Source organism: Haemaphysalis longicornis, unplaced genomic scaffold (genome assembly GCF_048455015.1).
Source record: "Haemaphysalis longicornis isolate Haplotype H1 unplaced genomic scaffold, Haemaphysalis longicornis Haplotype H1 scaffold_11, whole genome shotgun sequence".
NCBI classification, from domain to species: Eukaryota; Metazoa; Arthropoda; class Arachnida; order Ixodida; family Ixodidae; genus Haemaphysalis; species Haemaphysalis longicornis.
In genome coordinates this window covers 105,069,936-105,092,661 of record NW_027526214.1, presented here as the reverse complement: position 1 = coordinate 105,092,661, position 22,726 = coordinate 105,069,936, and positions in this window count along the sequence as shown.

Genomic DNA, 22,726 nt, shown 5'->3' with positions numbered 1-22,726 from the left:
GACGTTTCAAAGAGTCATGGACACTGTGCTAGCTGGCCTTAAGTGGCACACCTGCCTCGTATACCTCGACGACATCGTGGTATTCACCCGGACTTTCGACGAACACCTTGCAAGGTTGGAGTCTGTACTCGAGGCCATTCGTACGTCGGGGTTGACGCTGAAGCCTGAAAAGTGCCGTTTCGCATACGGGGAACTGAAGTTCTTGGGCCACGTCTTCAACGCCGCGGGAGTCCTACCTGACTCGGCAAAAACTTCAGCCATTGCGAACTTCCCAAGGCCGAAAGACAAGAAGGGCGTGCTAAGATTTCTCGGGCTGGGCGCATACTACCGGCGCTTCGTCGCAAACTTCGCGCGCATTGCAGAGCCACTCACGCGCTTGACGAAAGATAGCACCCCTTTCAGCTGGGAAAACGACCAAGAGAGAGCATTCTGCGAGCTGCAAATACGCCTGCAAAGCCCGCCCGTGCTCGCTCATTTCGACGAAAATGCCGAAACGGAAATGCACACGGACGCCAGTGATATAGGCTTGGGTGCCGTCCTTGTCCAAAAGCAAAGCGGCTGCGAAAGGGTAATCGCCTATGCCAGCCGTGGTCTGTCGAAGGAGGAGAAAAACTATTCTGCCTCTGAGAAAGAGTGCTTGGCTATTATATGGGCGATTTCAAAATTTCGCCCATACGTGTATGGAAGGCCATTCAAGGTTGTAACAGACCACCATGCGCTGTGTTGGCTCGCCAATTTGAAGGACCCCTCTGGCCGTCTTGGGCAGTGGAGCTTGCTCCTGCAGGAGTTCGACGTTACAGTCGTTTATAAATCCGGCAGGAAACACTCCGACGCCGACTGCCTGTCCCGCGCCCCCGTCGACCCACCACCAGAAGACTCTGATGAAGACAGCGCGTTCTTCGGGATCGTGACGGACAGCGACCTAGCCGCCCAGCAGCGTGCCGACCCCGACTTACGCATCATAATCGAGTACCTCGAGGTATGCAACGTTGCCGTTCCTAGGACCTTGAAATGCAGCTTACCAGCATTCAGCCTGAGAAACTCCTTCATCGTGAAGAAGAATTTCAGCCCCGGAACAAGAGCGAATTACCTTCTCGTCATCCTCGCGGACCTCCGTGACGAAATTTTGGAAGCGTGCCACGACGACCCGTCTTCCGGACATCTGGGCACAGCCTGCACTATTGGAAAAATCAAGGCGAGGTACTACTGGCCCGGCCTTTCCTCTGACGTCACCCGCTACGTCCGGAGCTGCCGTGACTGCCAGCGACGAAAAACGCCTCCGACAAGACCCGCCGGACTTCTGCAACCGATCGCCGTCCCATCGAGACCATTTCAACAGATTGAAATGAACCTTTTAGGCCCGTTCCCTACGTCACGACCAGAGAACAAGTGGATTGTCGTAGCGACAGACTACATGACGCGCTACGCAGAGACCGCCGCTCTTCCGAGGGGGACTGCACAAGATGTGGCGAAGTTCTTTATAAGCCAAGTTGTGCTGCGACATGGAGCCCCGGAAGTCTTAATCACATACCGAGGAACGGCATTTACTGCAGAGCTGATGCAAGGAGTATTACGCTACAGCAATACGGATCACCGAAGAACGACGGCGTACCACCCCCAAACGAACGGACTAACAGAACGTCTGAACAAGACAATCGCAGATATGCTGTCAATGTACGTTGACGTTGAACATAACACTTGGGACGAAGTTCTCCCGTATGTCACGTTTGCGTACAACACGGCTATCCAGGAGACCACGCAGCTGACGCCGTTCGAGCTTGTCTACTGTAGAAGGCCGACTACGATGCTCGACGCCATGCTTCCGCACGTAGAAGACGACGACCTCAACGCCGACGTCCACGAATATCTTCCAACCCGCCGGGGTGGCTCAGTGGCTAAGGCGTTGCGCTGCTGAGCACAAGGTCGCGGGTTCGATTCCCGGCCGCGGCGGCCGCTTTTCTGATGGAGGCGAAAAGCAAAAACGCCCGTGTGTACGAGATTTCGGCGCACGATAAAGATCCCCAGGTGGTCAAAATTAATCCGGAGCCCTCCACTACGGCGCGCCTCATCGCCTGCGTTGCGTCGGCGCATTAAACCCTACAATCAATCAATCAATCACGGATATCTTCAACGTGCGGAGGAGGCCCGCCAGCTCGATCGAGTTCGTATAACGAACCAGCAGCTGGTGGATGCGGGCCGCTACAACCTCCGACGCCGATTCGCCGAGTACCAACCAGGGGATCGTGTGTGGGTTTGGACTCCCATCCGACGACGCGGAATAAGTGAGAAGCTCCTGCGACGGTATTTCGGACCCTACCAGATTGTACGGCGTGTTGGCCAACTTACCTACGAAGTGATACCCGATGGTGACTACGGCACATCACGACAACGCACGCGGCCTGAAGTCGTCCACGTGGTTCGCTTAAAACCTTTCTACGGACGATGACGAACTTTTATTTTCATTTGTTCGGACTGTCGCTTATGTTAGCATTGGGTCGATGCACTCTTAGAGGGGGGGTAATGCCGCGAACTTTACATTGGGTTTGTTCATTTGTGTTTTGTTTTTACCGCCCGGCTGTGCCGGTCTGTGTTATCTCTGCGCAAAGGGAAGCGCGTGTTCCATTCTTTCTTTCTGTGCCGCATGTGTTATCTGTTGTGATAGGGAGAGCATTCCGATCTCACGTCAACAGCCCAGAACAATCTTCTTGGGTCTACTATGTTCTCGATGTGAATCGACGTTTCGAGAACCACGCGCGCCGAGAGATAAAAAGCCTGCAGTAGGACGCGGGGGAATTCGATTCGACGACACTCGCCTGTGCAAGTCACTTTGTTGACCGCTGCTTCGCCGCTTATGTATTCTTTTGAGTTGTTAGGGGAGCACAAGTTCGCTCCAATAAACGTGTTTCTCATTCAAGGCAACTGCATCGTCCTTGTCGTCGTGACAATATGCAGTGAAAATCTTTTTCGACAATCTGTAAAGCATCTACTCTGGCTGCCCTGCTATCTGTAAAACGAACACTTATATGGGCTGAATAATATCTTTTTCCAGTTTTCTGTTAGGGAGAGGTATGGTCAAATCAAAAAATTTCACGCACACACTATGTGGTTGTTCTTTGCAACAACAAGGTGAGGCACATCTGCGGAAAACCCTTTGGACGCTCTCAACCAGCGTGTAAGATGAGTGCCTAGGTAACTCTGAAAGCAAAACATTTATGCAGTGCAGTGGCGTAAAGATTTTGAAAATGTTCCAAAGAAGTAAGGCAAAAGGTAGACAACGCCACACACATAATGTCTGTAATTCGTGTGATGAAGGCGTGTTGTAAAGGCCGTAAAACATATTTTGGACGCTACGAACTCGTTTATGAGGTGACGGGCCGGGTAACTACGCAAGGAAAGCTTTTGCACACTGTAGGTGATTGAAACATTTCCCGAACTTTTCCCATCTTTCTCGTGGCCACGTGCAACAACGTTCTCTATAAGAAGGATGAAGGGAAAAAAGAACTTCGCGCACATACCAAATCTTTGTAATATACGTGAAGAAGGCGATGAAGGTTACGTGTAAAAACTTTCTGGATGCTCTGCGCACGCGTGTGCGGAGAATGTCCCGCTATGTGAGGCGGTAAAAAGTTATTTGGTTGTAGCTCATTTTATCTCTCGGGAACTTTCTACGTGTTTCTTGCCGCATAAACCCCTTCTATCCATAAGAAAGGGGGAAAGAGGAAAGCGTTGTGGAGATAGTGTGCCTTCATAAGCGGCAAGAAAAGGCCAAGGCAGATAGCACTGCAAAACTTCGAAACGCTGCGAACACGAGAAATAATTGATCGCCCGGCTTAGAAGGAGTAACTACACATTGTTAGTGATTTGAATCCTACGAGAACTTTCCCCCTTTGTCTCCTGGTTTGGTGCAACACCGCCTTACTACAAATAAGGTGAAGAGAATAAAACACTGCACACATAGTATGTCCTTGTAATGGTCGAAAAAATGGCGAGTCAGGCGGGCGTCAAACATAATAGGGCGCTATGATCATCTGTGCAATTTGAGCCCGGCTAACTATGAAAGCACACCGTCTATTGTCTGCAGTTTGTTCCAATATAACAACAGTTTTTATCCGGTTTCTTGGTGCAACGTTCAACGGCGTCTTATTACATCAACAAATTCGAAAGACAGAACAGCGCCCACACCGCGCGTTTCTACTCCAGAAGAAAGCGATGCCTTTTGGCAGGGAGATATCTTTTGGCCGCCATGTACGCGCAAGTAGGGTGCTTCCCAAGCCAGCTAAGGAAGCAAGACTTTTATACACTGTACCATATTTCAATTTTTCGAGATCTCTCGAACTATCGTTCTTCGTCGCCTGCAACTCGTTCTCCCTTTGAGCAGAAATAACGGAGGAAGAAACGCCATGCGTACACTATGCCTTTTAGATGGGGAAAGAAAGTGGACCGGAAATATGATGAAAATGTTTTGAACGCTCTGTACACGACTTTAAGGGGACTGCCTTTACAACTGTAGAAGCAACATTTGGAGAGTGTGGCAAATGTTTATATATAAATAACTTTCTATCTGTGCCGCTAAGCTGTGTGGAATGCCATCTTTTCACGGGAGAAAAGAGGAAAGAAGTGTACACTGCGCACTTACAGGACGTCGTAATCATCGGAAAGACAGCGAGGTAGGTTTGCGGGGGAAAACATTTTGCAGGCTCTGAACACATTCGGAAGGTGACTACAGGGCCAAGGCACAAAGGAAAACTTATCTACACTTAAGGTATTTTAGGTTTTAGTAAAATTAGAAACATAGATAGAGGGGAGCTGATTCGAATCTCACTGGGGGACAACAAGTCGCTGTGACAAACAAAAGTCGAAAGAAAAATAGATTGTGTGAAAAGCGTTTCGGACGCAATGACAACACTTGAAAGGTGATTGTTCACCTATGTGTGGAACCGAAACCTAATAAAGCCGTAGTTGATTTCGATATCATGAGCATATTATGCTGTTCTGTTCTTAGCGCGTGCAACCGCGTCTCTAGAGTAGAAAGAAGGCGAATGGAAGAAAAATGCGCAGATATACCATGCCCTTTTAAACGGTGAAGAAACCAAGAAAGGTGTACGGTAAAAAAGGTTTTCGACGATCTGAACACATGTGCAAGCTAACAACTCCTTGCTGTGGCAGCACCTACTTGGTAAATTAGAGTCATGTCGATATTAAGAGAACTTTCACCCTGCCTCTCGAAGGTGCGTGAGGACCTGTCTTTTTTAGGGCAAAAACACAAAAAATCACCGCGCACATACCGTGTCATTGTACTAAGAGGCAAGCATGCTTGGCAGTTTGCCATATAAAACACACATTACAGAATCTCACTATAGAAGAACGACCATTCCTTAGGAAATACAGATTGTACTAAAATTTACGAAAGGCGCTGCTCCTAATTGTCAGAAGCAGTACAACAAACAAGTAAAGCAACAATGGCACACGCGAAACACATTTCAAACAATTAAATTCTAAGATAGCGCTGTAAAGAGAATAAAACACAATGATTCAATTTGAATGTGAACATCTTCGACAGAACTCTGTCTGGTTGGGTTAAACTTGAGAGGCAAATACACCAACCAAGGGCGTTTATTCAAAGCGGTCCCAACGTTTCGGAGCCAACTCGGCTCCTTCATCAGGGGTGACTATGTACGACAAGAAGCAGCGGTTATATAGGTGTCTTCTTCTTTTTCTTTTTTCTTACTGTATTCTTTCCCCTGCGCGTCGGAGGCCGTGGGCGTAGATGGTGGGAAGGGCTCCGAGGGATCTGTTCAGGCCTTGCCGGTTCCCTTGTATGTGCCAAGACTCAAGCAGTAATCTTTGTGAGTAATTCGTTTCGGTGCCAATCACCTGCGCGCCGTCAAAGTTAATCCGGTGGTCAGCTTTTTCGCAGTGCTCGGCCAATGCACTGCGCTGAGTGTCGGACTTGCGAACGTCGTTTTTGTGTTGGCGGAGGCGTTCCGGGAAGTTCATGGTCTCCCCAACATAACTAGCGGGGCATTGTGCGCAAGCAATTTTGTAGACGACCCCTTGTGATTTTTCTTTTGGCGGCCGCTCTTTAGGTCGAGGTATGAGCCGTCCAAGAGTTGACACTGGCTTGTGGGAGATGACAATGCCTTCCTTGCGAAGAATGCGGGATAACGTTTCACTCGTTCCTTTAACATAGGGGACGGAAATACGGGTGGGTCGGCGTGCGGACGGGGTGGGGGGGCAGACGGCGGAGACAGTAAGAAAAAAGAAAAAGAAGAAGACACCTATATAACCGCTGCTTCTTGTCGTACATAGTCACCCCTGATGAAGGAGCCGAGTTGGCTCCGAAACGTTGGGACCGCTTTGAATAAACGCCCTTGGTTGGTGTATTTGCCTCTCAAATGATTCAATTTGAATGTTAAACCTGAGCGAACAAAATTTGAAGCTTGGTTGTCGGATTTCGTCATTCAGATTGATAATGTAATGAATGAATTGATACACAGGAGTTCATGACGTTTTGCCAGAATTTGTATAACATTGGTACAATAAATTTCCCTACGTTGCCGATATGCCACCGCTTTCTGTCCATAGGTTTTATTTGGGAGGAAAAGCAGTGGGTAGTGTGAATGTCAAAAATTTACCGTTTCTGCACAGGTAGAATATCAGCCAAGTTATTGCGAACCGAACGGTCTTGGCAATGATAATAATTAGTGACATGAAGCTTATTCGGGGCGGTCTTTTATAGTAAGCTATTGAAGACGCTGAGTTTGTTTAGGTAAAGCCAGTAATTATGTGTGGTAGAATTGTAGTTTAATAATGTCTCTAACGGCGAAAAAGAACATCAAGCCACAACGTTAGTGACAAATCACTGTTAGGTGTCCGCGAAAGTTAAACAAACAAAGGTAAAAATGTTTTGTTTATTGTTTTTAAATAAAAACAAAACATTGTGAGACACTGCTTTACTAAAAATATTGTACTTTTGACCACATTACCGATTACCTGAGTTCTATTTGTTTCAGTATTTAGTAAGTTGCATCTGTTCGAAATGAAACACAGTCTGCTGGTAATTTGCATTGAAATAAAAGCGAAACGTACATTACCCCAAAATAGCACCAAGAGCACCCTATACGCCAGAAACACAAAGAGAATAGGTGAACATGGAAGAAGACAGAATGCGGCACTACAACGCACTGTTTTTGTACGCATTCTCGTATGATACACATGCTTTAAAAATATAATTCAACTCCAATTCTGTTTGCACCATAAAAAATGGTCGGTGCTGTAATTCTGTTTAACGCACGAGCACAATTTATCACCCACTCTCCCTTAGTTTTACACTCAAGAACTAGACATGTATAAAGATATTTTTTTATTGAAAAAGAACACCTTTATTGCGATTATTACCTAGAAATGAGCAAGCCTCGAAAATGTTCTTCAAAAGTTCTCCAATGCCACTATTAACGTGGGATTGCCCCATTAACACAACTTTAACCTTGACTGGCCCAGTAGCCATGGTCACACCAGCGCAATTGTGTTACCTTATTCATGTATCGTGCAGGAACAGCAGGAGATGGACGCTCTACTTCCCATATTAAGTAAAATGCAGCATGCGTATATACGAGATAAAGTTTACAATAGTCCACATTGCAAACAAAGATTCTACCTTTTGACTAAAGCCACTTTTTTGTAAGTTTGTTTGAAACCGTGCCTAAATGCGTTATCTTAAAAAGTTAGTTAATAGTCCTCACTTTTAATGCATTATGGCAATACCTAAACTACCATAATACGAAGTACCTAAAACAAGACAGAAATTTCTTTATTTAATTAAAACACATGTAAGTATGCAACCCTACTATTCACTGTGATAGCTATTAAGATTTCACCAACATTCTATATCATTTGGTAAAATGTGCCTCACTCCAGAATACCAATCCATAATATTATTGCCGCAATTACAATGTTTCTCTAAAGGCTAAGATGTTGTTGGTTGGTCAGATAACAAAGCAAACGTTTTTTTGTTGTTGACAGGTAAGGTTTTTACTCCTCATGCTACCAATATGTTGAACAATTTGGAACCCCTGGGGATCATATACGTGCGCCGAAACTTCGCACACATGGGGGTTGTCCTTTCCCCTCAATCAAAAAAGCGGCCGGTGCGATCGCGAACCGAACCCGTGTCCTTGAGCTCAGCAAAAGAATTCATGCAAACAAATCCACCCAAAATATTTTCAAACTCTCATAAAAACCGCATTCTTAGTATTCAAGCTGTTGCCTGAAAACCGCCAGAATGGTTTTTAGTAATTATATACCAGGTACAATTCTTCATGAAATATTTTTTGGGACAGAAAGATCACTCCTACTCCTGCGAAATGCTTTAACGACGCCGAAATGTTTTCAAAATGTTGAGGCATTTCACGTGGTAAGAGAACTTTTGTTTGTCAGATTTTTTCCCTCCAATTTTAATAGTTATTTTTCGAGTCATTACATTAAATCTTACTTACACAAACCCCAAAAACTGTAAGTTACCCATGATATACCAGTACTATGAATGATATCCTGTTTTTCTCATCGATTACCACTTGTATGTTATGTTAATGTGCAATACGTTTTGGTATCGACAAGAAGATAAAAATAAGAAGGGATAAAATTTAGGCTTCTTAGAAAACTGACCAAGGAAATTGTTCCCGGGTGATATATTTACGATTTAGTTATTCGAGAACATTTCCAATACTACGCTACACCAACAGCTCCAATTTATTTACCAAGTTTCCATGTTGTTGTACAGTGGTTTTTAAATTTATTAAACTCTCCATTACACTCTGTTGCTTTCGTATGTGAATTGGTTTTTATGCTTTTATTTATAATTTTTATTTATTCGTGCGACCAATACGATTGTGCTGCTAACTACAGTGGCACCTCCCCTGAATCCAATTTATATTAGGCGTCCTCTATCACCCTCCAAGCTTTCGAGTTGGTAGTTTTTAAATAAGCTAGAGCCTAGTCCAGAGTACTTATCTTCCCGAAAGTGGCCAGCAGTAATATGTGGCGATTTTGATATTGATACCCTGAACCATAGCAGTTATCCTTTTAAAACCTGATTGAATCATATGAATCCGTGAATCAAATCAACCGGCCCACCACAATGTCGTATTCCTCATTTAAACTAGTCATCACATCATAAGCACCTTCGAACTGCCTTGCTCTCTATCCGGTGTTCTTGATGTCGACATAACAGACCACTTCCCGATTTTCATTCTTACACAAGTACTAGTGCTTAAACATTAGTTGGACGAGCGTGTACTTACAAAAGTCGGCCACACACTTTTATCAGCACGAATTATGAACGGACAATTTTATATGAATTACTTCTCTGGCATCCATTCCGAACATAACCACCTTGCTAGAGCTGTTACTTCGTGTATCACCGAAACGATTGCTGATAATAAAGTATACTTCACAAAATCTATCTCTTCGTGGGCAAGTAAAGAAGTACTTGTTGGAATTAGAGCAAATGATGAGGTTCAGAAAACATTAAAAAGTTTTCTGAAACTGAATCTTTTAAAAACCAGTACAAATCCTTCCGAAATAAGACCTTAGCGTTTATCCGAAAAACCAAAGAAAGTGCTACTGTAATCGTATAGAACATAACCAGCGAACACAGAAAATACGTGGAAAAAAATTAACTCAGTAATTGAAAAAAAGTGACGCCAGACAAATATTAGCGATGTTGTGCCGCCAAGGAACACTTCAAAACATGTGGCACGTAACTTAAAAAAACGTTTTTGTAAAATAAGACCGACCCTCTTGTTGAAATTATAATAAAAGGCTACTGTTCCCTGCCTTTCCCCGTCTGTGCCTAACCCATTCGCTTTTGAAGAAATAAACCCGGTAAGAATTATTCGTGCAGTTCAGGCCTTGTCTGCGGAAAAAAGTGCTGGGCTAGACAACATATCTATCACTGTTTTTAAACACCACATTCAGAACTTAGTTTACATTTTGCTACAGTTTTCGGTGCATCGGTATATGCTGCATTACATCCCGATACCCTTAAAACGGCAGGGTTGTCCCTTTAAAAAGGGAAGGATATAAACGATTACCATAAATACAAGGCAATCTCCATCCTAAATGCTAGTATTAGAATCTTTGAAAAATTGCTAGCGAAGCGTATGATTCGATTTTTAGATAAACATTAAGTACTACTTGAAAGGCAACATGTCTTCCGCGCAAACAAATCTACAGCCACTGCAGTTGAAACTTTCAGAGAGGCAGAAAAGACACCAGTAAGCGGTAATAGTTACGCTATCGGCATTTTTATTGATATCAAAAAAGCATTTGTTCCGATCAACAATCAATGTTTCTAATAAAGGTGGAGGAATACGGTTTTGGGTGAATATTTAAGAAATTTTTTCAAAGCTATCTAAATGTTCAAGCACAGTGTATCAAAACTGGGTCCACTGCCACTAGTGTTGAATGCATTACTTGCGGAGTTCTTCTAGGCTCGGTAGAAGTTATAATAATATTTAATTTATATATAAATGATCTGCCGCTGGTACTAAAACATGGCAATGGAATTATGTATGCAGATGATACTGCTTTCTTGGTTTCTGATAAGGAAGTTCAGTGTCTTGAACGGTAGGCCAAGGCCGGTGTCACTAAATTATCACTTTTGTTCCAGAACAAAAATTCACCTTGAACATATCCAAAACCACTTACTTGGTATTATCCAGTCCACTAAAACTCAATCCTTTCACCTAAACTTGAAGATGAATGACATTTTGACCAAACAAATTGATGAGTACAAATATTTAGACGTGAATATAGATTCTGCCCTTAGTTTTAGTCAGTATATAACGTGCATGTGTAACATGTTAACCCTATCTTGTTTCGTTCAAGTTAGAGTTATGTGTTACTTTCCATTACACATTCTCAATATAATACACCTTTATAATTCATTGTCGTATCAGTTACTGTATTCAGATATGGTCACATACTTCGCCTATATAAACCGAGTTATCTTGTCAGAAAAAGAGCCCTCCGTATTATAACCTATCGAACGGGGAGCTACATTTCTGTTCCAGTTCTTTCTCGCTTAAACATTATGACCCTTACAAATGCGGGACACCAAAAATTAGATTGTATGGTTACAAATATATTACAAAGCAACATTTCGTTCTCTCATAGTATTTTTGAAGGTCCACATCGAGATAGATGCAATCAAACTCACCTTCGTTTAAACCTCCATGTTATCCACATTATTTTGTAAATGTCTTTTAGCATTTTCCGGAGCTGTAATCTGGAATCGTCTGCCTTTATATATTACAATTAACGCCAATTTTACTACAAGTGTAAAGAGTTCTTTAGTAATAGAAAGTGTGTATCATCATTGTTGCCATGTGGAATTTCCTTACAGTGTTGCCTTCTCTTTACGTGTGTAATGTGATTTTCGAGTGAAATGCTTATTACCCACGTACAATTTCATGAAGAAGCCGTGAAGAGCCAGTAGCCCGCTGCATGGACATGGGTACCGGCCAGTTGGCTTAGGGCCCAGATGGTAAAATTGTATTATATGCAAAGAATAGAATAAAATTCCTTTTCTCTTTGTTTCTGTGCGTTGATGAGGGAGCAACACGCTCATGTTAGCTGCTGTTTAGAAGAGCTTTTAACCAGAGCCTTATTCATACACGTTCACAAAAAAAAGATTTCGTCATATAATTTAACTGTACAGCGAATACGCGTCGAAAAAATATTATTTATTTGCCACTGCCTAAAGAAACTTGGAAACGATTCTTTTCACGGTTTACTTGATTTATGGGGTGATAATATTAGCGAAAGCGTTTTACGAAGTGTCATTACTAGGAGCTAAGTCCGATCAAGCTGCTAGTGTTATTATTGTAAAAGGCAATGCAAATTCTGTAACTGCTGTCTTCAAACTCTAAAGATACATGTTTTGATACAAAAGGGCCGGAAAAATGACGTTAAGTGAGCACCCCTTATGTTATTTCGATTGAGCTTGTGCTCGGGGTCTGGGAGGCCTTTCATTGTCTAAAGAAATCAAGTACGACATCAAGCGAAAACCGAAGGACTTAATGGAAGTAGGTGAGATATTTCCCAATGTTGATCCTGTGCTGAATGTTTACGATTGTGTTAAAGGTGACGGGCACTTTGGATATCGCCAATTACATGGCATTGAATGGCAGGCAGTGAATGGCTTGGCAAGGGTCTGAAAACTTATCTATTATCTACCTGCGCCTCCCACGGCTTCATATGCAAATGAAGAAGAAGAACAGAGAGCAACACCGGCTTGATAGACGATATCGGCGTCCATGTGGTGGCGATTGTTAGTTTGCTGGCCGTGTACATATTTAGTTAGAAATGCTTGTTTAAACCAAGGTTGTTATACATACAAACAATGGAAATCAAGAATCCCCTGCCCAACCAATGCGTCCGTCACGAAAGCACATGCGCGTGCGCCAAAATCTATTTATTTGGGCAGTTAAAGTTAGCGCAGGAAAAAAAAAATACTTTTATCGCAGAAGATAGAGGGGAGTGAAGCACGGAAAGCAGCAAAACGGAAGTGATAAAAGGCAAGCATTGTCTGGGTTCTGCATGCTTAGTGACAAGGTGACAAAACACAGTCCGGAAGTTACTTCAAAGTGTGTCGGCCACGCATCATACCTACTCTAAATGTCCAAGCATCTTACAAGAATAGACTAAGTGGTCTGTGGGACTGCTCAGGGCGTGTGTGCGCCGTGCCCATGCTGAAGCGCGGGTACATGATCAAGCTTTGAAGAACCATAGTGCCTACTGCACGGATATACACCACACACAGACGTTACAGGATTATTGGTTAACAAAATGTAATGAGTTCACGCGAGCATTTGGCTTTTACTATGACTACAGGTGATGACAAGATCTTTCTGTCTTTAAGAAATAAGGACACATTTTATTGCATTGTAGATGCTTGTGATATTATTCTAGGCATGTGTAAAAAATACACTGTAAACTCATTGACGAAATTTTCCTATGTATTAGTATTTCTCAAGTACGCAAGTGTGGTGGTTTTGGGCACACTAGCTTGCTTGCAGTCAAGAAAAGTGTTGAAAGTATAAAGAACGTTCTCAAACTGCGTGTGGGTGGTTAAATTTTGTGTCTACGGGCGTCTTGAACACATGGGCGCGCGGGGCACGACAGTCCCTAGAAATCAGAAAAGAGTGTTTAGAGGCACAAAAGCTTCGACATCAGGAATTAAAATTACTACAAATAAATGAAATTTTTTCAAGGCTAATGCAGTGACTGTTAGCTGAATAACACAACAATAATATGCTAGAACGTATTTCACGTTTTGCCGAGATTCCAGAGAAGGAACTGCAAATAAAATATTTACTTTTTGCACACGGATGTACTCTTTTCAGAACTTTTTTCACTTGACAACACACCAGGCATCCGCATTAAGCAATGCCATCTGTCAGGATAGTGCATGAAAGGACGCAGAAAGTAAAACGAAGGTTAAATGGCTACGTCGTCTCAACAGAAAGAACTGCTCTACTTCGGCGCTGAGGCACACCGTACTAAAGGGGTCCTTTCTACATCCCATAATTATTCAATTTGTTAGCATATGTTTAAAATTTATTGCACACCACTCTTAAACGCGTTTTAGCACTGTATTAGGACAAGTATCGAGTTGTTAAAAATATCAGCTGACACAAGTATTTGCGTCATCGTCATATAGAACGTAATACCTTTTTGTTTTATATTTAGAGCCGGAAAATGGGGACAGGAATGCGGTGTCATATGTTTTATTGTGGACATGTTTTATTGTGAACACAAAATTGCTGTTTGTACGAATAGAAATTGCTGATTAAGGCACAATTTTATTGTCGCCAGAAAGGTCATACGAATCCAATAACTAACCTTCTTAGCTACTAGTTTTTTCGGTTGGACGTAAAAAAAGTTAACATAAATATTGTACATGCCCAAACACTACTAAGTGCCCAAATATCGGTGCGCCATTAGACCAGTGGTGTTTATCATGATGCTGTATCCGCACTTCAGAGCCTGCCGGCGAATATATTGCCATTGGAAGTGCTGAATTCTGCTGCCTGTAGGGCAGCTTGCATGCCATGCGCTCTTTGCAATTGTAATCAGCCACTTCCGTCCAGATGACAATGTCTTCGGCGTAAATAGCAAATCGGGCTGAGGTATTTCGCTCTAGTGCGCGATCCGCTCTGTTAACGCCAAGTTTAAGAGAATTGCGCCGAGTACTGCTACTTGGGGAACTCCTCTGTCAAGAAAAAAAGTTTGAGGTGACCACTGGGAGCTCTTGCTGTGGAATCGAATAGTCTGGTGCTCTAGGAACCTGCATATCCAGTTCTGTGCTCGCTGACTGGGGAACGCAGCTGCAAGTTCTGGAAGAATGACATTCCGGCTGATGTTGTCAAATGCGTTGTCATATCGACGGCCAGAAGGTAAGTGCTTTCGGGATTTTTAATTCTTACTAGGCGAAGTAGCCAGATGTAGTAGTAGGTACTCAGGTTTGGGCGGAAACCGGTTTTGGATGGGTGTAACCAGGCCGTTTGCTCGACATGGTACTGCAGCCGGTTGTGAAAATGGCAATAGCAGGGGGGGAGGATTCACACTTCTTGAATCTTCAAGGGCCGTACAGGATCTAATTGTCTATTGAGAATTTAATGGTCCAGTTTGAGCCACCGAATAGGTTATAGGCCCCGGCTTACACTCTCGAGCCAGACCGCTCTCAAGGGAAAACGTGAATAGCGCGGCAAGAAATTCGGGGTCATGGTATGGAGGATCAGCTGGTGAAGAACCATTTGGGAGTGCATTTTCGAGATTATATCGAAGGTGTGAGAATGCAGTGCAGTTCCAGAATAAATGGTTGAGGTCCGCGATAGAAGTCGCTGAAAAGTGCGGACAACGTGAGGGTAGTCACTTCCCTGGGTGAATTCATTTGTATATTATATAAGGAGAGAGATTTACGAGAACCAGGATTTGTTCGATCAGGTAACGCGGGTGTCGCTTTCTTCGCCGTCTCCACAGACCGTGCCGTTGTCCGTAGTTGTCCTTGCGCACAACGTTCTACGCCATCTATTGAGAGCAGCGCACACTTTAGTACCATCCCCACGTCATCTGGGAAGTGCGGCGAAAACTGCAGTAGCAGAGAGCGTGAATTTCAAAGGGTACAATTGCAAGAACAAAGCAAAACCCTTAACCTGTCAATGACATTTCACAAAAAAGAGCAGTTGCAATCACAGTTTAAACTACAGTGATGCAGGCAACTACAAGAGAGGGCACTGAGGTGCAATGCGTATATAAGCGCGTTCCGGAACCAGCGGATGACCATGAGGAGAACCTGCATAGACCTCGTCTTTGCCAACGGCATTCTAATCCCCCCCCGAAGAATCACTGTCCCTGGACTTCACTGATCACAATGAAGTGAACGGGAAGGAGAAACGCAACCCGGAACGGTCACAAGGTACCACTAATACCCTCAATAAAACACTATACATATACAGAGCACACACGTTCGTACAGTCAATACTGGTTTTAGTGCGCGATAATTCGTGTCAATTCAGCCCAGATCGGGCCAACAAACCACACATTTCCACGCCATGAACGATGCCGGGAGTGTGAAGTACCGGGACGCGCATTCTCTTTCGTGTGGTACTTCTAATTTACAGTGCATTTACTGCCCCTCAAAATTCATTGAAAATCGGAATGCATCACCACGCATGAACGATGGCGCTCATAAGACAGGCAATACACAACTTCCGTCCCAGTGCTTCGCACCCACGGCATCGTTCACGGCGTGCAGATCTGATTTTTTGTTGAGTAAGACTCCTTTTATGAGCTTTCAAGTAACGACAGTTCCGCGGTCCGTCATTAGGACTTGGGGGGCTCATCGTCGATTCCAAAATTGCTGTAACAAATACTTTGCAACTTCTTGTGCAGTCCCCTTTGAAAAAGCGGCAATCTCTGCGTAACGCATTATGTAGTCGGCCACTATGACAATCTTGTTGTTTTCGGATAGGGAAAAAACAAAACAGGCCAAGACGGGCCATTCGGATCCCTTGGAAACGCCTTCATCTGACGGGGATCAGCTGAAGAAGTCCGGCGGGCCCCGAACGAACCGTTTTTCTTCCCTGGCATCCGTGTCAGCACCGGAAGTAGGGGGAAGACATGGGATGTTAGGTATGGCACGACGTACTTTCTGCGATATGTCCTGTTGCGCGTGCGCTGCGAGATGTAGGGAAGATGATTCGTCGCTGAACGTTTCCAAACTTTGTCAATGATGCCTGCGCAGCTGACAAGATCAATTTGTCTTGCTGCTGGGTCGAAGGTATTTTTTTGCGAGGCTGTAGTTTTTGATGCGGAAGGAAGGCAAGCTTTGCTTGAATAATCTTGAGACGGCGACATTGCGTCCTTTTGCATTGCTCATCACGACGCTTAGGTAGGAATCGGTGGGTGATGGTTGGCTGGGTCGGTATCCATCACTGTTGAGAAACATCCGCCATCTTCATTGAATTCAAGCGGTGTGGGGCCGAAGGAGCCGCAAGATAGGGAGTCGGTGTCGGAATGTTTCCGATAGGCTTTGACACCTGCGCGATATTTATTTCTTGCAGGCGAAAGCTCCATCGCCTTAGGCGAACAGAGGGCCGTTCAAATTCGCTATACAACAAAGTGCTTCATGAGCCGTCACCACCTTGAATTGTCTGCACATATTCAATGGCGGTACTGGTAACTGACACTTATATAAGCGAGCCACTTCTTATCAGAGGCTGGGTCTCTTTTGTTATGACAGACCCCGGCAGGCATGGGTGATAATTTTTCGCAAACACTTTGATTTTGGACGAGCAAAGCACAGATGCGTATACCACTGGAAAATTCCCGCATTCGCTTTTAGCCGTTCTTGCTGGAATAAGCCAGCACAGGCGGCGTTTGCGACAGTTGTTAGAGCTCGCAATTTTTTTTTCTTGTGCATTTTCTAGAAAAAAACGGAGTGAAATAACTCGCCAAGGGGGGAGTTGCGCTCTGCATAGTGTTTTATTTCTGGATGATCCAGTCCTTACCTCGGAGGGTAGTCTGTAATAGGAACAATGGTATTACTACGGTAACGTGACCACTAGAGTGGATACTGCGCCATCATTCCAGTGATTTCCGCGCTTCCTGCACATCCTTTATAATGCCAGCTTTATCATCAGAGCTAAGTGTTTAAAAAGTTTATTACCTCAGGCGTTAATTTACCTACAGCGAGAAGAAGGGCCTAATATAATATCTGAAGCGGTTGACTTGATTTCTTTGATGGATTGTTGGAATCAAGAGAAGATGTATTCGTTTCTGAATGTCTTTATTTTTTCATACGACATCTATTATTATAAGAGTTCGGACGTTATCATCCGTCCTAATTAAATGTATATTTATATGACAAAAGAATATGGTTAACTACTTAACCTGAAAAAAATAGTGGATGCGGCTTCAAGGTGCTAGCTCCTGTTGCAGTTTTAATAGCAATAAGGCTCCTGGCGAAGTTTATCACCTAGCTTACGGAAATGATTAAACAAACCTTAAATGAATTTTGATATTAATGTATCGTAAAACAGATTTGAAAAATAGTGACCCATTATTGAAGTTCGAAAAGCATAATGCGGATATACGTATGTTGGTTGATGTTCTCGATTCCATGAGCCGCAAAGGAGTATATGCTTTATGCAAGGCTACTACGGAAGCTCCCAGGTACAATGGGTAGGCGAGGTTGTATCGCAAAGTAGAATATTCTCAGAGATGTTGTAGTGTCTGACCTATAGACAATACTCCCATAGTAACATTGTGACGATACCAAGTAAGTAAAGCATTATAGAGAACTTTTTATTTCCCCCGAAGAAGTTTGTGAGGGATCCATCAGGGTTAAAATGCTTTTAGGAATTATGGACTTCTCTTGTTTAATGACTGTGACGCTACTGGTAGCGGGATAGCGTCTCGCTACTAAATTGATGGCTCTACATGGAGTTGAGGGTAAACGACGGAAAACAAGTTTCAGTAGAGAAATCAATTAACAATAAATTTGTGCTGGTGCCGACGCGCTCACCCAGCAAGATGATTTGACTCGTAGGAGTGCGCCAAAAAGGCGGCTGGCGCTAATCCTTGGGAACGGGTCCCTGTTCATACTCGTTTTACATAAGGTAACTAGGCAGTGGACCACGGTCCTGTTTTTTATGCTTGTATTGTTTAAAACGTTGCGCCGCAGCCTCGGCTATGCAATCGTTGTTCTAACGGAAGCTAGTGTGGACATTTACTAATTTTGTATGCTGATGAGACTACTGTATTTGATACAAAAGCGTTTTGCCTTGTCGTCACTGCACAACAACGTTCTGTGATCGCCAACGTTCCGAATCGAATTCGACTGTTCTGGAACGAATGACGTGAGAAGAATAATGCTTGAAGGTCATTTTCCTTGACACTTAGTTCTGCGTTTGTGAATTCTCTAGGTTTTTTGTAGAGCAGAGATTCTCTCCAATGAACATTTATTACAGCAAAAATCTCGTTTCCGAATTCATCTGCTAAAGGTACGCCAGCTGTCTGTTCCCTATGATCTCTATTAACCCCTGCCTCCTCCCCCAAACGATGGCTTGCGTCTCATATAACAAAATAGGCGCATACATAGACTTCGCGGAATTGTAATTTATACCGCACAGAAAAAATTCTTAACCAACGTTAATTTACAAGGGCTTTTGTGTAAAGCTGAGCGTTTATGGATCACTTGTGAGGGAATTTAGTGAGAGCATGTCAGATACCGGAGTTATGATTTCTAATCCTGTATTCCGGCTACGATCTTTTAACTAAGAAACAGCCGTTAGCCCGGTCATTTATGCCTTGTGCACCTCTCACGTCAGTATCAATGGCACTAACCGCGCAGTTCTATTCCTCGATTTCATCTATTGACCGTAGGATCTGATGACTTTTCGAAATGTTTTACCTAGTTCTACTTTGGGTTTCCAAAAGATTAATGGTAGATTTACTGATGCGGCGAACCCTGGAAGAAATTGAGATAAAGAACTTCGTCCAATACTCCTATTTAGGCTCGAAAAAACAATACACAATGAAATATTTATCCTATTCGCAAGAGAGAGAGAGAGAGAGACAGAGAGATCATAATTAGAGAAAACAAGAGAGGTCTGCAGGTATGTATTCGCCTACAGGCTACTCTGTGGAGATGGGATGAAGGGAATGAAGACCCCAAAGGAAACAGCACGAAAGAGAGGCGGGAAAGAACAGGTAAAAAAGAAAGCTACATGGAGTGTTGCGTGAACCACATAAAAGTCCAGGTAGTCTCACGGACGACGATGGGGCCACAGGCCTTAACTGTCTTTCATTCTGATCAAAAAATAAAGTTTCACTCCTTCAGCTCCTCCTGCGACGCCGATGTCATGTAAATAATCAAACACTGCACCTACCACTTTTCGCTGGGATCATGGAGGTGACCATGGCCCAAGAACAGATGTCAATGATAAAAGTCTGTTGTTGATGCACTCGATCTTTTTGGCGAGGTGGTTCTTTTCCTGGTTTTACGCCGGACACTCATAAAATGTGTTCAACAGCTTCGGCAAACCACAGTTCTGCTAACTACCGAGGCGATGTCGGTAGAAGTTTGTAAGTGCTGCGTTAAGGCGCCGCTGTTGTGTCTCAATTCGCCTAGGGATTCGCTCTGGGAGCCTTATTTCAGGTCAGAGTCTACACGATACAGAAAAGGGGGATGAGTGTCGGGATAGGACTAGAGGCGGTTTCGTTCCTCTAAAGCAAGCTGCTTCGCTAACGATGCAGCCTCGCGCTTTCTAAAGAAAATTGTCCTTAAATTGCGCAGTTATAGCCCTCAGCGAGCCTCCTCAACTGCTTTCTTTTTCACGAGAATGCCACAATGTTTGCGGGTATTGATTGTAATGTCACACGATACTTACTGACGTAGGGTAGATTTTGCAGGTAGGTGCCATCGCGGGATAGATGGTCGTGAAGGCTGCAGCAACTGGCGAGGCGTGCGGTTTGTAGCGCTCTTTTCAAATCCGTGAATATAGCCCATTCTGCTGATGGCTGACCAAGAATGTCTCGGAGGGCTTGCTTAACTACTTGAAGCTCGGCGGACGTGGATGGCGGTGCACATTCGAGGCGGTAGAACAGCGCTTGGCCGGTTCACGAAACGAAGACGACCGATGCACTACTGTGAGGTGTACATGGACCGTTCGTAAACATGTGGATCATTCGTGAATATCGGCCACTGATGTGGGCAAGCGTGAGTGGAAGGAGGCAGAATTGAGGGAGTATTTGCTTTGATGTGACACCAGGTATGTTAGGTTTTATGCACACGGGTGAGAGAGCCCAGAGGGGGAAATAAGACGGCGTAGTTGGTCGCGCTTGGGGTGGTACAGATATGTTAATAAAGTTTATCATCCATGGAAAGCTGTAGCGTCCGTTGCGCTATACAACACTCGTCAAATGATTGGTGGTTGTGTGCAATCGATATCGCAGATATATTCGGAATGTCTCCTGCAGCCGAAGAACATCTAAAAATAGCAGCCAACCTAGGCATCAGTACCAGCGCAGGAAGAGCTCCTAGGAAGGCCGACGCAGGTGCGCAGACAGTTATTTCTTGCCCAATCAAGCTGCTCTTTACTTGTTGTGGACAGCTGCTGCAAAACAGGCAGGCTGTAACGTAGCAAGCCATCAACATAAGCCCTGGAGAGGAGCACCATCGATCGACAGCCACTGCCCAATTGATTTTTGCGCCGCAGCGGAAATACGAGTACGTGGGCTGCGAACCTCAGGGGCCCGGGAGGCATTTCGATCCTTTGTAATCTCGAGGTATCTTTGAGTTCACACATAATGCAGGCAAGGACCCCCAACGAATAATGGGTACGGTGTCATATGCTTGTGGGTGAAAGCCTTGACGACGCTCTTCTTAGGTGAGAGGTGGAGGCGGTTCGGTGAGAAGTATTCAGAGATATTTTTTTAGAGATTTCTTTGGCCTGTGCTGTGTATTGAGACGTGACTTAGCTGCACTCCAAATGCGGACGTCGTCGGCGTAAATTGTAGCCATAACGCCAGGAGGAAGCATATGCTTTAGGTCGATTAGTGTATAGTTGAACAACAGAGGACACCAAACCGCTCCTTGATGTACCCATTTTTTATACTGTAACATGACGTAGAACCTTCCGGTGGACCCATAACAAGCTCTCGTGTTTTCAAATACCTCGAAGTCCATGCATACAGCCTACCGGCAAGTCCAAGAGCAGCAAAGGGCTCTGAATGGCTGTATGAGAGACCGAATAAAATGCCGAATTGATGTCTAGATAAACCACTTTTCCTATGTCTCCGTAGTGGATTCCTTCTTCTAGGCACGCCACAAAAAGCAAGAATGTTGTCGATAGCAGACCAGGGCCCGCTTGCTCGAATCCAAATAAGACAGTCTTATTCGCAGTCTAATCTTATTGGCAGTCTTATTCGGGGTCTTATGTTCCCTATGCTATAAGACGCTTTCTAGAAACGTATAAGACAGCGAATAAGACTCTAAATAAGAACGCAATGAGAGTGTAAATAAGCCTGCTCCGAGCAGTCTTATTCACAGTCTTATGCTGACGTGGCCGGTCATTTCATCATAAAGATCGACCTCCATACCGTGAAAAACAAGTGCAGTAGACGTAGAAGCGGCGAACGACACCGAGCGGCGGCCGTTCGACCGTCTGCTAACCTTGGAGCAAATAAATGCCTGTTCCAAGGAGATCGACGCCATTAAAAAGGCCGTCGGGAGAGAGGGTGGAAAGAGACAGACAACGCTGGCGCCGGAAGCCGCAAGGCCTACCTACTTTGATGTGGCACCTAAGGCAGCCAACCACCGTTTTCAACTTTCGCTGTGCGCTATGGGCGTGTGCTTGTTTTCCCCGGGAAGCGGGCTTTTTTTCTCCCTCACGTCAAACAAAGATGGACAGGAATGATAGTCTGCGGCCCGATATTAGTCCCGAGCAGGCATAGGGCGGGCAAGCGCGAGGTGTGAATGTGTGATCGTCTGCTATGCCAGCTGTCACCGCAGTAGCTACGAAAAGGCGGCATGGAAAGGACGGAACAAATGTATTGTTTTTATGCCCATTACTTCAGGAACAACAAATAGGCATTCACAATAGAACCGCAATGTGACAACAAAATTACACACAACAAAAAAACGCTAGTAGCCTGTTGTACCTCTGCCCATGAGCGTCAAATAAAACCGCGTTTTCAACGAGAAGCTGCGCAGACTTCGCGTCTTCCCATTCTTCTCTTCGAAAGTGGCGGTTAGGAAGCTTGATTGTGTGGGATTGTACTTTGATTGCGCATTCTGCTTGAGCAATAGGGATCCGGAGGCGGCACGTAAAAGCAGCATGCATAATATCAACATTCGGCTATATTCTACAGCGCGATTGTTTACAGTTGCAGCCCTCGCTAAGCGTGCTGCCGGCTAGGCAGCGGGTTGTTGCGATCGTGTCACCGTTCCAGGCGGCGTGAACCGCTGGAGTGCTCGTTGCATCCGAGTCTACGACGATGAACCCGAAGCCAATTCGCAACTTTCTAATTCACAGTGAGATGAAAAGCACGATTTGTGTTGCAACGACGTGAGACAACGTCGCTTCTTTTTGCGTCAGCCCAGTGGGTTTCTCGGGCCCACGCTTCGAGCAGACGATCTTTGTTTATGACTTCGTTT